At 34.7% G+C, this 16,718-nt stretch overlaps 1 pseudogene; it reads left to right on the plus strand.

Moving 5' to 3' along the window:
* LOC138858278 (importin-4-like) overlaps positions 1-16,718 on the plus strand; it is a 77,917-nt pseudogene that overhangs the window by 38,985 nt on the left and 22,214 nt on the right.

Genomic DNA, 16,718 nt, shown 5'->3' on the forward strand with positions numbered 1-16,718 from the left:
ACGACCGTTTGCGCTCGATATTATCGTAAGTGACCCATTTTTCATCGCCAGTCACAATCCGCTTCAGAAACGGGTCGATTTTGTTGCGATTCAGCAGCGATTCGCAGATGGAAATTCGGTCCATCATGTTTTTTGCGTTAGTTCGTGTGGCACCCAAACATCGAGCTTCTTTTTGAATCCAAGGTTATGCAAATGGTTCCAAACGGTTTCCTGGCTTATCTTAATTTCTTCAGCAATTAAATAAGTGCTCACGTGACCGTCTGTTTCCACTAATTCCATGATTTTATCGCAATTTTCTACGACATGCCTCCCGACGCGTGGTGCATCTTTGACATCGAAATTACCGGAACGGAACCTAGCAAACCACTTTTGTGCTACACGTTTGTTTACAGTATCGGGCCTTGATCGAAGAAAAATTGTAAAATATAGCGAATTTGCTCTTTGCTGGTGTCCATCTTTGACGAGCGCTCACAACCTACTGAGTCAATCGATCGAAAAATAGTCAAAGACAAACTTTTAGCGCGAATAAACACGTTTTCAACGTAATATAGTATGACATACTGCGACACGAAACACTAATACTATTGACAATAACGCCACCTCTTAGATAAAAACCGAACGAACTTTTTACTTTACCTAATATTACAACGGGCACTCAAAGATCAAGGATCGCAAATAACCACAATATCCGAAGAAGCAGAGCAGATATTAAAGCTGCCAAGGATTTAAAAAAATACAAAACTCTATGGTTTAAGTGATGCTGTAGTAGGCGAATCGAAATCTACAATTCAAGTAGAAATTAAACCAAGATTTCTAAGCACACATACAGAAAACATAATGCCGTAGTTTTAATAATGCTAAGGGTCTAGAATTTCCGGAAATACCGAATTGTTTGAAAGGTTTGTCCCCAATTAAAGAACGTCTCATAGTTCCTAGATTGCCTTTTATGACAATCCGTCCGTTAGGACATCAAGATCAGAGTTTGCTCAAAGGTGCTGTTGTTAATATACCAATTTCTGTTAACAATATTGTTACATCTCTACCAAGGTCCTTTGATGAGGCTAATGTTATACAAATTCACTTAAGAAGGCGTTTGGAATACAATCATTACTACATGATTGATACCATACGCCCCGCAAAGATAATGGAAGCTTTGCAGTTTCTAGTGAATACCCCTTTGTATCGTGAGCACAATATACATATTAATGAAAACTGGATTTCAGAATTTAATAACCAAGAAGAAGTTCTGTTTGTTGCATCTGCAGAGGATTCCCGATTGGTTCAATCTTTTCATGAGGCACAAACTTCTCATGATAATCCCTCAGGTAATAACATTCCCACGGGTCTTTAAGCTTCAGAGCTAAATCCAGGCGGTCAAGAAACTCTTTTGGACAATATTCCTGTAGAAAACTTAGACTATAACCGTTTAGTTATAGCGCCAGGTGAAGGACAAAGACCAATTGACATAATTCAAGATAATAATTCAGAAGAGTTGTCATTTGGAACAATATACGTTGGGCAGAAGCGTACATGCTCTGAAACGTATAGCAAGATACTACGTTTTAAAATTCGCCGTTTTGACAGAAGAGCGTGTACCATTCCAAAGTTGTTCTATGATTACAAAAAATTAGAACTGCTACAAATTAAGACTAGTTCATCCATTTGCCTTAGAAAGTTTTCAGGTCGCAACCGAGTTACGGCCCAAAATCTATTAAACGAAAACTTTGTTCAAAACTTGATTCAACACAATGATGGTTACAAAGTTTTGAAAGGCGTTAGATCCTCACCTGCGCACTGTAAAGCGAAGAAGGAAAAGGCAATCGCTATGATTCTCCAATTTGGGCTTCCAACCTTCTTTATCACTTTATTGGCTGCAGAATCTCAGTGGGTTGAGTTTTTGGTCATCCTCTCTAAAACAGTTAATTCTAAAGATATTTCGGAAGAGGAAGAAGAGTTTAACAACCCAAAATAGATATCGCTTAATTCGGTCAGACGCGGTTACTTGTACTAGATATTTTATTACCGCTATCGATAAATTCTTAAACTTTTGGAGAGAATTTGGTTACAAATTTCTATTGGAGAGTAGAGTTTCAACAGAGAGGTTCCCCGCATGTACATGGCATGTATTGGCTTAATAATGCTCCCAGGATCAACCTTCAAGATGTCATTAGTTTTATTGACAATTATATTTCTACAGCCACTTAGAAAATTATTTGGGTTATCAAAAGCATAACCACAGTCGGTCTTGTACTAGGGAAATCAGAGGACAACAGTTTTGTCGTGTTAGTATACCATATCGGCCAATGCCTTCAATGCAAATAATGTTACCTCTTACAGAAACAAGTCAAAATTCAGAAAGACACAAGGAAAACTTTTTCAAAATTCAAAACGTTTTAAATTCAAATATGACTACAGAAGACATTTATAATTTAAAAGATTTTGAACATTTCCTGTCTGATAGTAGAATAAATATGCCTTTTGAAGACTATTTGTTAGCCCTTAGGTCACGTGTAACAAAACCCAAAATTTTTCTAAAAAGAAAAATACAGGATCGTTTTATAAACGCTTATAATTCTCTGATTTTGGAACTCCATAGAGCAAATATGGATATTCAATATATACTGGATGCATATGCTTGCTGCTCATATAATATATAACTAATTATATTAAGAAGTCTAACAGGGGAATTTCTAGACTCTTAAAAGAATCTATATCTATTAAGCAAAAACTTAAACATATAGGTAGGTCACAAATTTATATCAGGCACAGAAATATCTGCACCAGAAGCAGTATATTGCTGCATTGGGCTCCATCTTTCGGAAGCAAGTAATGCAGAAATATTTATAAATACCTCTCGACCTGAGGAACGTGTTCGAATGGTAAAATCCAAGAGCGGAACTTCAGAACCTTCCTTCAGGTTCGACTGAAATATTCGTAGCCGGTATTTTAGACCATTATGTTCAAAGATCCGATCAGTTAGAAACTCTTTGTTTAGCTGATTTTGCATCTAGGTATAAATATTTCAAATCTAGTAGAAGAGCACAAGACAGTGATCAGGAAGAAGAAGAGAAGGAAGACGATAATTTACCAGACTGCGGGGTTGTCATGCCTCTTAAAGACGGTAGCGGTTTTGTGAAAAAACGTACCAAACCTTGTATTATTCGGAATTGAAGGTTTAACCCAGATTTGGCCAGTGTTGAGTATTTCCGCGAAATGTTAATGCTTTACTATCCTTGGCGAAATGAACAGCAAGATCTCATTGAAAACGATAATGAGCAGACTTGCATAATATATCGTATTATAATTGAGGAAAATCAAAGAAAATATGATGTTTTTGGCAAAGAGAACTTGAAAATGTTCTAGAAAGTCTTTATAATGAAATAGGCTTGGAGAAAGGTGCTCAAAATGAACTATCTATCGTGGAAAACGAGTTCAGAGTGTTGGCACTTCCAGAAATAAGCCCAAATATAAATTTGCTGGACTTGCACGGGGAAGGTTCAACAGATAATGGCTAGACTTATTGAACTACCGCCTTTAATTCCAGTGGAGGAATTATTTTCTTCAGCTCAAAGTCTAAATACTAAGCAAAGAACCTATTTGACACATTTGATGTACCAGCTGAAAACAAAACGCCCATTTTATGAGTTCATTGGCGGCGGTGCAGGTGTAGGAAAGAGTCGTTTGATATCTCCAATAGATCAATTCTACACCTGGATCCAATCCAAGTTCCTTAAAAGTTATTCTTTGCGCACCTACGAGTAAAGCAGCATTCGGAATAGGTGACACAGTTAATTCATTGTACTTCAGACTTATGGATTTCAAATTAATCATAATTGATGAAATATCGATGGTAGGCGCTCGTATGTTTAGCTCTGTTGATTCGAGATTAAAACAAATTCTCAAAACAGACAGCCCCTTTGGTGGTATACCGATCATAGTGTTTGGTGATTTGAAGCAACTCTCACCTGTTGGAGATAGGTGGATATTCTCTCCTAATCCCAATGATGTATACAGCACTTTAGTTGTTTCCCCTTTGTGGGAGTTATTTAAATACTTTGAATTAACAGAAATAATGAGATAACGGGAGGATCAGCCCTTTACAATTGCATTAAACGTTATGGAATCTGGAACAATGGAAATGAGGACATATCCCGCATTGAAACTCGAGTAGTTAATTTCGAAGACGTTCCCGATGATGCCATACATTTGTTTTGGTCCTAATTTCAATGCTCTTAAGCTTAGTCGAATACCAACTGAAGCTATCCTTTCAACTGCAAAAGACTCAGTTAAAGGACTTTGTATAAGTGACAATGATAATATTTTGGAAAGAGTTAAACTTTTCAGAACTTCTGAAACGCAGGGAGTGCACTATGAATTGACACTAAAAACCTCCGCTAAATTTATGATTACAGTGAATATAAATACGTGCTACGGCTTGGTTAATGGGGCAGCTGGACAACTTATGCAAATTGATTTCCATTGTTCTTTTTCAACAATTCTGTGGACTAAATTTTTGGAACCTTCTGTTGGTTTGATAGTACAATCAATATATAAGAAAATCAATATAAATCCGGCTGAGGGAATAACTATTCATAAAAGTCAGGGTGCCACGTAATAAAGTTGTAGTTCATGTATGACCCAGAATGCCTAGAGCTTCAATATATGTCGCTTGTAGTCGAGCTACTTCTGCAGAAGGTCTATTCATCATAGGAAATTTTATTCCTCCTAACAAATTTTCTGAATCGGATCCCGTAATTAGGGAACTGAGGGAATTGAACACAATTAAAGCTTTAACAACAAGTTTCAATTTTATGATTTCCCGAACATCAGGACAACTTGGAGTTATCCTTGCGAAAGTTTTGATATACCAGGATTTACTCCAATTAACGAGCTGAGTATAGATAGCACGCAAACAACCAACAGAAATAAACGGGGCATTATAATATATGCAAAGCTTAGTATTGCTTGCTCTATAGAATCAAAGGCTGTAAAGAAAATTTATTCGGGCCGCAAAGTTTTAGAAGCGGTTTTGTTTAAATATTTCAATATTAATATTCTGGTTCTATATAGAAACTTCTGAGTTAAGCAATCCTAATTGTTGGAGATTTTAACATTTGTTTAATGTCTACAGGGACTGCAATAATATATCTGCTCCAAGATAAAAACTTTAGTTCCCTGCTTGGTGCAGAATATTCAACTCGACCTGCCGGTACACAAATTGATTGGGCATTTTCAAACATGAATTCTTCCCGTGTAAATGCAATTACTTTTGAGACAGTGCGCAGCAGACAGTGGTATAGCCATTTTGACAGTAGTTTTCAAGACAATTTTAAGAAAAATATGTAAATAATCTAATTAAGAAAATTTAAATTATATGTATAATTTGTTATTATATATGACATTATTGTATAAATATATGATAGAAATTAAATATTATAAGCAGAAAAGAAATATAATTTGGATATATGTATAAGAATCCTTATAAAAATTTATGTTTAATATTGTAAATATTATATACTAATTAATATATAATGTTAATTTTTAAAATTGTTAATATTTATTATTTTTAAGCTAAAGATATATAATAATATCGATATAATAAATAAAAAATGTTATTCATTGTCCAAAAACGATTTCTTTTCATACTTCTGAATACAGTTGTAATGCATTCTATATAAAATCAATTATGAGCGTATACAAAAAACACAAGAACGATTTCTCATAATTTGAGTAAATTTGGCTTACAAATTGCTCTAATTACTTTCACTGTGAATGTAAATAACTAAGGCAAAACAGTTCCTACTTCTAATTATTAAAATTATAAAGAAATCTCAAACGAGTATACCATTTAACTTTGCGAAAGTATAAAATGTTCGGTTACATCTGAACTTAGCTCTTCCTTACTTATTGGTCTATAAATTTGTTTAAATATCAAAAAAAATTAAAATGTCCGGGAGAAGGAAGTGCCGCGTTCACGAGTGTATTGCACAATCGGAAAGATTTTTTTCCTTTCCGAAAAACGAGGAGGACTTTCAAAAGTGGGTGGAAAATCTTAAAATCCCACCACCGCTGGTTTTACCCGCCCACAATGCAGTCGTTTGCATTAAACACTTCGAGCGAAGTGCAGTGGGCGAGAGAAAATTGAAAGCACATGCTGTGCCCACCCTCAACCTTGGTAAGTTCTTCTTCAATAATATAAAATTATATAGAGTAGTTTATATAAATATACATTTGTTTAACTTTATTAGGATTAGAAAAACTTTAAAACTTTATTTTAATTAGAAACATGTGTATAATTTATAATATAATATTAGTATGGTAGCAATATAATATATTACATACATATAGTTGTATGTGTATGTAGGCATGTATGTACAAGTATATTGAGAGTATAATTTTAGTAGCAAATATACTAATGTTCATATACATAAGTACATATATTAACAGATGTACATATATGAACATTAGTATGTTTGCTGGTACTTCTCATATAAGTACATACAGTGATGTGCGATGAAATAAAGCCAGCCCTATAGATATCTTTTAAATCAATATATTTCAAGAAATTTTCTTTTTTCAGTTTTGTTTTTATTTGTAAAAAAAATAACCCATGAATTATATATTAAGATACCAATTAAAAGACTTAAGTGTAAAATCAAAATTAAAAAATTAAAAACTTATTGAAAACTGTAATTTTGAAATCTAAAACGAGTATGGTATACTTTGCGAGAGTATAAAATGTTTGGTTACATCCGAACTTAACCCTTCCTTACTTGTTAGTTTCACTGATATATTTTAGTTCGAGTCAGCTAAAATTATATAAAATAAATAAAATAATACGATATAACATTTATATTTTAATGTAATTATATGCGTTTATATATAGGTGTTGAATATAAAATTTTTATGTAATTAGGTAATTTTGGTTACCACTGCCCCGAAGAAGATACTGCGTTAGCAGCTGGGTTTCTAGGCAGGCGATGCTGTTCGAGTTCCCTAAAAAGGACGATGTTCGTCAAAGTTGGGCAGAGGCTTGCAACATAGTCGTGTCGCCTTCCGATACCCTATTTATTTGTCGTAACCATTTTGACCCAGAGTACGTCTCTAGATTCAAAATTCTGCCTGGGGCTATCCCATGTTTCAGATTAGAGTCAGAAATAAATCGTAGCTCTTCGAGTACTGACTCTGATTGGGTGTGCCCGCCCGTCACTATCACTTATCAACGTCCTAAGATAGCTGTAGGTAGGGAGGACGATATAACCTTGAGGGAATTCAAAGAATATTCCATTTTAGAGGAAAATATATTAGGATTAGGATCAGAAAATAACAACGTAGGCTCTGCATTAGACAGCCGCGAACGCTTTTCTCGATCCGCACGGTTTTATCAAAGTAATTCGCTCAAACTTAATAAAATGATCGAAGAGTTAGAGGGGGTTATAAAACAGCTAGAAACAGAGTATAAAGAACTTAAAGATCGTGCAATAGTTGCGGATGAAACGACAAGCCCAGATGCTGTAACATTCGCTAGGATGATCGTCACAAAACGCACTTTCTTTAGTGACAATGAAAAGGCATTGGCACAAAATATTAACTATATGTCAACCAAATCTTACAGCGTGACGATTTAGGTTTCGCTTTACCAAGCAAGAGCTCCCTTTTGCGATGGCGCCCCATTAGGTATGTTGTCTCTGACGTCGATGCCAATGTCATGGGAATTTTAGGCAAAATTGCCAAAAATATGTCCGTTCTAGATCGTAATTGCGTTCTCTTATTTGATGAAATCATCATAAAGTCCGATCTAACTAATAATCGAGTTAGAGATATCATTTATGGGTTTGTAAATTACGGGGAAGGCCATCGCGAAATGAAAATAGCTAGTAAATGTTGTTTTTTTATGCTAAAAAGGTTGAGTTCAAGTTGGAAATATTTGTTTTCTTACTATATTTCCAAAGGTGGACTTCTCAGTCAAAATTAATTTGAAATTTTGATTATAAATATCGCAGCACTGAAGTCGATTGGCCTTAACGTAAAGGCTTTAATCTGCGATCAAGGTACACCAAACTCTTCAATTTTGAATTTAATGCAAATTAGTGAAGAAAACCCCTGTTACATGCACGAAGGTTCTAAAGAGTATTGCTTATATGACTGTTGCCACCTATTTAAGTCTGTCCGCAATACGTTAATGAAATATGATATTTCGAGTCCCGATGGAATAGTCAGTTTCAATGTTATTAAAAAACTATACTCTTTCGATCAGAGTAATTCACATTTTAAGATTTGTCCGAAACTAACAGAGTCCCACATATATCCCGGCGCCTTTGAAAAAATGTCTGTAAAACGTGCAACTCAAGTTCTGAGTAATTCGGAAAATAAAAATGCCAGCCAAAATCTATTCGGCGCTGACGAATATTTGAAAAAAGGTGTCACGCCTTCGCAGTTATTTGTGAAGAGAATGAACGATCTCTTCGATGATTTAGACTGCAAAAATTTTCCATCAAAAAATCCATTGAAATATCCGCTTTTAAGAAATGATTCCGGAAAGGTGCCACGCCTCTCCGAGTCAGTCTGGGTATGAATACCCATCCCACTGCCCATGAAATTCAATATATAGTGGGACGATTAATATCGTTGAAAATTTTAAGGCAGAACTTCGAAAATAAGGGGGCTAATTATGAGGATGATGACGATGTAAATTTAGATTGGAACCTAGGTCCCGAAAATCGTCATGTAGATGTGCAGGAAAGCGATCAGAAATATGAGCAACTCGGTTTGGAAAATTCCAGACGAAAATTTCGTTGAAGAGGAGGACGAAGCTGACGTCCAAGTCAAGCGGTATTACACAGGCTATGGTATCTACCAGAAAATTCTGTCTAAAATTCATTGCGATAAATGTACTGAGGCAATGACAAAGACACAGAGCGATTTCACGCTCTATTCGGAGGCCCTAATCAGAGCAAAAAACTATAGGGATGACGGTGATTTAAGGCTGGTCAATCTTAGTGATAGGGTCTTCGAAGTGTGTCGACTGCAAATGATGTGGTTCGTCAAGCTCTTCAACGAATATGCTCATTATTCTAATGTTCGTTGTCTGATGTTGTCTGCTATACAACAAAACACCGAAAAAGTTTTTCATCAATGGTTTAATAAGTCCGACAGTGTTATGCTCATAAAACCAAACTTTTAGAATATTTAGTAACAGTTCTTCTGTTTAAAAATTTCAAAATGGTTGGTGAAAGACGAAATAAATAGGGAACGACATCGTAAGCGTGATGATAAAATAAAAATACTTTAATAAGTTGCAAGTTAGGGCCCGTTGATTAACGAACATCTTACTTTCGGGTAAGTAATGAATTAACAAAATGAAAAGAATATTTACGTTTTTTACTGTTTTGCTATTTATTCTATTTACAGGTTATTTTTAATTTTCAGCTTTTCTCCTACTTTCAGTTTTATTTTATATTTCCCAGTTTTTTTAATTTTTGTTTTTATTAGTGTTGCAACTGAGCCTAGGTTTTTTAAACATTAATATTGCACTTAATCAAGATGGATTAAATTGTGTTTAAAAAAGCAGGTGAAATTAATTGACTTAATTTAGTTATTAATTTCGTAAATCAGTTTTAATTTTTTTAAATTTTATTTAATTTTTATTTAAATCCTACAATTTTATTAAAATCCTTCAATTGTTAGTTTTAAGTAAAAATATAAGTAATAAAAGTCACATATTTTATTTTAAAACAATAACGTTGTCTTTACTTTAGAAGGAATAATCATTTTGGATTGAATTCAATTCAATTTCGTGCATATACCAATATGCAAAAAAAAAAAACCTACATAAAAATAAACAGAAAAATACACATTTTTACAAACATACATCACAGGTACATATGTGCAAGTGCAAAATCAACCCCTTCATATAGAACGTAGCTTGCGTAAATGGAAACAAAGTCCACAAGTCATGTGCATATTATATGGGCACATTCTTTGACAAATATACAGTCAATCCCGGTTAAGTGCCAAAACCAAAGATGCTGATTTTTTGTGCTTTGTAGTACATAAGCGATTGTGGTACTTAAGCGAGTGGTACCAACAAACATAACTTCTATGTATTTAAAAAAAATTACCGTTTTCTTTAAAAAATTAAGAAAAAACGTGAGATGCAGCAAGACACAGGCAGATAAGAGGGATTGGAGGAGTGCTACTTAACCGGGGTTTACTGTATACATAAATCAGAGGAATATTGAATATTTTCTTTACAAAGTTTCTTGAATTGTAAATCGACAAATATATTATGTTGTCACTTTTATTCTAAAATATTTTAATACTTATATTTGAGGGGTTGTCACTTATCCCTTCTAGAGGGAATATCAGAAATTTGTTCAATTTATGATTTTTAGCTTTTGCCATCGTCGTGAAAAGACGGTTGTTGGCAAAAGCATGCTCGGGTTAATGTGAGGGTATCTGCTTTAATGAATGAAGCGAGGTTGCTTGTTAAAAGTACGCCTGCGTTCATGAATGAAAACGTTGTTGTTGTGTAATATACTATAAATTTTGCTTCGCCTCTTTGGCTGACATATTAACTTGTGACGATTGTTGTTTTTGTAGAACAATGTTTGTAGTTTTTGCGGGTGACATATTTACATGTGTACGCATATACATATGTATGTATGTTGGTTTGTGTATGCATTATTTGTTCGGCAATTTTATGTATACATAGATATATGAGTTTAGATATAAATCAATGCGCGCACATTAAGTGTATTGATAAGTGATAAAATCATGACTTGAATTTCTGAATGCGTACATTCAAATACATACGTACATACATATGACTATATAAGATAATATGATAAAAGATGTACATATGTATGTACATATAAATATATTGTAATAAATTTAATCTCTGGTATTATAATACAAAATATTTATTAGGAATGTAGGTATATTAGGTAAAAACTAAATAAAATTGTTAAAGGCCCAAACAGACTATAAATATATTTATATTTATAAGTATCACTCCCCAAATCCCTCTTATCTGCCTGTGTCATGCTGCATCTCACGCTTTTTTTCTTAATTTTTTAAGGAAAACGGTAATTTTTATATACAATTTTCATTATACATAGAAATTCTTTTTTTGGTACCACTCGCTTAAGTACCACAATCGCTTATGTACTACAAAGCACGAAAAATCTGCATCTTTGGTTTTGGCACTTAACCGGGATTGACTGTATTCAATGTCAAAGAATGTGCGTATGTAAATATTCGAATTTTTTGTACACTCATCTGCCCGTATATATGCACATGACTTGATGACTTTGTTTCCATTTACGCATGCCACGTTGTATATGAATAATGGTTGATTTTGCACTTGCCATGTTCGATGTATGTTTCTAAGAGTGTGTATGGTTCTGATTTCACATGAAACAATGAGTGTACATATTAACATACATAGTTGCATGTAGACAAATTAACAATTATATATAATGGGTACTTTCATATTTGTTTACATGCACTCATAATTATACATATATATATGTACTAGCTTTTGCCCGCGACTTCGTCCGCCACATAGTTCCCGTTCTTGCGGGATTTTCGGAATGGTCAAGTTCCCGCAGAATTTTCAGGATAAAACCAATTTTTTTTTTCGAGTTCCAAACTATATCTGTACAATTTTTAAAGTAAATTTAATTATTTCAAAGAACTTCTGCATATACTACATTTTTTGTTTTATTATCTTGTGGCATAGAACATATTGATTTTCGGCACAACCCGATCTTGATAACGCGACATATAACTGGCCGTGCGAAAAACAGTCTTGGCGTAAATCGATCGTCACGTGTTTGAATGTTTGCCCCTGTGATTTATTTATTGTGACTGCGAAAGATAATTTAAGCGGAAATTGTATTCTTTTAAAATTGAAAGGTAAGTCGTTGGGTATCATTGGGATGCGAGGTATGAGCACTGTTTGACCAACTGCTGGACCAGTCAAAACTATTGCAACGATGACGTCATTGCGCAGAAATTTTACTTGAAGTCGGGTCCCATTGCATAAATTTGGTGGTTTCAGATTTCTTAGTAAAATTATTGGGGCACCTATTTTTAACTTAAGAGAATGTTGGGGAAGGCCGCTTGGGTTCAAGGATTTGAGAAACGCCTGTGGGTAATGAACTACATCTTCTTGATCCATCACGGTATCAATGGATCTGTAGGTTACAATATCTCCTGGGAGTTTACTGAAAATGATATCATTTATTTCGTCAGCGCTACTATTTCTTGCCGCCAATATTGCTCTTTGACACATCCATTAATGGTCCTTGTTTTCTATTTGGCTGATGTCAGGGTATACCTTAGTTGCTAATTCCTCGATGTTACCCACTTTTACTCTTAAATCGCAATCAATTTCAATTTTATGATTAGAATGAGGTATTTTCCCGTCTCCTACAGAAAGTAACCTCCCCCCAAATGTGCTCTCATATTTGTCGATAATTTTAAAATATTTACAAATTTCCATAATGGAGAACTTTTAAGGCAAGCCTTCACAATATCTGCTCTAGTTCCCCTTACTATTACCGGTAGAGTTTGGCGAAAGTCCCCAGCAAACATAACAGCAATCCCACCCATGATTTTATCACAGCTTCTAAGATCTCTAAGAGTTCTGTCTAGAGCTTCTACGTGAGCTCTATGTATCATGGTACATTCGTCCCAGATTATTAGACTGACGTCTTGTAAAATTTTCCCCAAAGGGGCTATTTTTGCGTATAGAGCACACGCTATAATTCTCTAAAGACACAGTTAGGGGCAGTTTAGAAGTGGAATGAGCTGTGTGTCCACCTGCTAATAAGGTTGCAGCAATACCTGACGACGCTACTGCCAAGGCTAGCTTTCCTAGAGACCTTACTTTTGCTAATATAAGATTAGTGATAAACGTCTTGCCGGTCCCACCGGGAGCATTCAAAAAGAAAATTCTTCCTTCATTAAAACGAACACTTTTCATGACACAATTATACGTTGTCACCTGGTCATTAACTAATCTTGGTTCATTTTGTGTGATATACTCATTTAATTAATTTATGGTATATGGTTTCCGCAACGCTACTTCTAACGGGTCCAGAAGCGAATTATTTCTTTTTGCTGCAGGAAGCCCAAAGTCGGTTAGGGATTTATCTGAAATCTCATGATTTTTATCTTCAATTATGATTAGTCCATCATTGTATATATCATCATTATATGCTAATGTCATATCCTGATTCTCATTACGCATTCTGTTTAATATATCATCATATAAAGCATCACGAAATTTATTCCATAACTCTAAGGGGTCAGATGGTTGGCAAAATATAAGGATAGTGGTAAATAATTCTCTTAATTTTGTAGCTGGTTCGGATATGATAGCATCGGACATGGTATTTTGACAATGTTCATCTCCCTCCAGTAAACCTAATTCCTTGCAAGCGCCTTGGTACGTTTGAAAAATAACACCATTCACGGTTCTTAGATGTTGAAATGACATTGGACCGCGAATTATGCAATAACATTCTTAAATAAAAACATTCAATTTGAGTTGGATGAATGTTATAAACACGGCCTAAAGTTGTGTCTATTTTTACACCGGGATATCCCTCAACATCTTGCCCGCGTCTTCTTCTAGAAAATGAATTTCTTTGCCAAACGTAATACTGGGGAACTTCGTGATATAAAAGGGTTTTTGCAAAATCGTCGCTTTTGCAGAGAGCAAAGAACGCTGTAAGTGTCGTTGATGAAGGATTGTTCACACGATCTTGGAGATTTTCATTATTATAAAAATATACTCATTGTTCATTTTCCAAATGAACGGCTAAATGAACTACTGCCGGAAAACCTTCATGAATGGAAAATTGGAAAATTTTCCAAAACGCCTCCGAGGAACTTATATAGCGACCATTTAGATATTTTTCTACTTCATCGTTATTACTTTGTAACGAAAATGTGGCTTGATCAGAACCTTTATGAATATACTTACAGATGTATTTAATAGCTTTGACCGATTGACAAAACTCTACGTTAATGTGTGCATTGAAAATTCGTCATAGCAGTGGATTATAGGGAACCACCCAACGATTATCCACGGTCATTTCTGTACCTTTTACACGAATTATAGCTGTGTTTCCACCATTATCTGGAGACCTGCGTCTGTAGGTTGGATAACCGTCATCCCCCGTTTGTGTTTCCGAAATAAAATGCCTAGGGAACTTTTTAGAACAAACGTTTTCTTTCATACATGGTGATGTAGGATTATGAAATCCGCAAGGACCATGTATCATATTTTTTATGACAATATTATGAAGAATCGGATCTTGTTGTATGTCAGGTATTTCAGCCGATATTATTGCATCTATAGAACCTGGTTGAACTTTGTTAGCCAGCCACAATAAAATGTGGGCGTGAGGTAAACCTCTTTTTTGACATTCTACACTGTTAACAAAGGCTTTCGATGGGCCAAAAATATTTTTCTTCGTTAATAGGTCTATCATTTTCTTGAGTTTTAAATGATTTACCCTAGAAATTATATCATGTCTATCATAAGAATGTTGATTGGGCACTCTTTTTATTTCTGGCCATTCGGGGTTACATGTAAATGTAATGAAGAGGTCAGGTCTTCCAAATTTCCTGACATATGTCATGGCATCTTGACTTTTTTCATTCATGAATCTGGGGGATCCTGTAGATGACGACGGCAATATAACGTTCTGGCCAATATTAGAAGCGTTTATATGTCCATCATTTACGACGGCATCTCTTAAATGAATGTACTCTTCTGCTCTCAATTTTTTTTGATTTCTTTTGATGAAGTCTAGCCTCTGAGAGATCATTTTTGCCGCCATATCAACACAATATTGGTTGAATAATCATTCAATTGAAATAATGTATACTGTTAAAGTCATTTATTCTCACCATGAATCTAAATGCATAAAACTGCATACATGAAACAGTTTTAGATGTAGCCGTATTATTCTGCTGTGGAATATTAATACAGTATCCGTCGTTTCCAAAGGGAAACAGTAAGGGATATTGAAGCGGGTCATAAAATCTATGAATTTCAGAAACACGTTGAAGTCGACCATCTCTCGCAGTCAATACAATATCACGGGAACCTTTGTCTTCATCTATCATAAGAACAGCTACTTCATCTACTACCGGCGCATTATACCGACCTCTTTGCTCATTAGGAGGTTTTACATCAGCATGAATGATAAGTTTTAAATCATTCGGTGGTCTATTTTCTAGATTGTACTTAAAACTTTGAATATACGTATTATGATTATGAAGATATGGTTGGAGAACGTCGATAAGATCGATTTGCAAGCTTGGGTTTAAATTTGAGCGCAAGGATACCTGTTCTGCATGGGAAACAAAATATATTTGCAGGAATTCGGGTTGTGCCCCTATAGCTGGAAGTAAGTAACCGATTACATGATAAACTTACCCTTGGACTTTAAAAGTGGGCATAAAGTTTCCCTCACTAATTTCTTTGACACCAAATGAAATTATCTGAAATAATGTATTATATTGTCTTGAGTGATTTAAGAAATGCTTAGATGATGGATGTGAGCCTGATATCAGTTCCTTTAAAACGGATGTTGGTTCCGGAATTATAGGTATATTTACTTTGCCACCACTACAACACAGTCCAGGAGTTTCAGCTGCCCATTTTTTTGCTTGGCATAAGTTGCATATTTTATCCATTCTACCAATATCAATATCATTTAGCTCAGAATAGTCAACGGTATGATCATAAGCAAAAGCAGCATTTAATAAATTATGTTGTCTGCGAGTTCTATTCCTAGTTGATCGGGCATTTTGCTGTGCTAATCGATGGGATCGTTCAGCGGTTGATTCCCGATCGCGGTTAGCTAATGTTCGGGCATTCTGTGAGGCCAAACGTTGAGAACGTTCAGCACTCGATTCAAAAGAACAACCGTAAAATGAAAATAAGGTAAACTAACTTTATGCTTAAACTTAACCCTAATCTAATGAGAATAAATAGGTAGACCATACCTATTTACAGTTTTTATCTAAAGCAAAAAAAAAATTAGAAACTAAATACGTTAAACTAAACCCTAATCTAATAAGAATAATTAAGTAGGCGACACCTATTTAGGTACCTACAGGTATTATGTACCACAAAAAAAAATATTAGAAACTAAATACTATTTTTAAAACAAACAATACTATACTTATAGAAAACACATACTTATAAATTAATAATCTACGTGAAAACAAAAAAGTGTTATTATTGTGTAACTAAATACTATCCTAAAGCAAATAAATTACCTACTATATAGAAAACAACTACAAAATGAAACTGTGTTTAAAAAGTAATATTACGATGATAATTAGATCGCATAAACAAATTAGCACTGCATTCACCGTTCGGTAGGGAGTCGACCGCGCGAGTGAGCCGCGCGGCATGTTATCTCGTTGAGCTACACCCCCCTCCCGGCTTGCCCGCAAGTACCGCCTCTCTCCCGTCGCGCCGGCCAGCGCAGAGAGCGAGGTGGTTTTGTTTCGGAGTTATTTATCATTGTAATCTTTAAAGTTTTTTGTTGAAATTAAGTTATGTCAAGGACAATTTTATTCACAATGAAGTACTCTTAACCAACAACATATTTATTTGAATAAAGATTAATATTATTATGTTGATGCAACTTAAACAAATTATTTTGACCAAATTATCTATAATA

This window comes from Bactrocera oleae, chromosome Y (genome assembly GCF_042242935.1).
Source record: "Bactrocera oleae isolate idBacOlea1 chromosome Y, idBacOlea1, whole genome shotgun sequence".
Taxonomy (NCBI): Eukaryota; Metazoa; Arthropoda; class Insecta; order Diptera; family Tephritidae; genus Bactrocera; species Bactrocera oleae.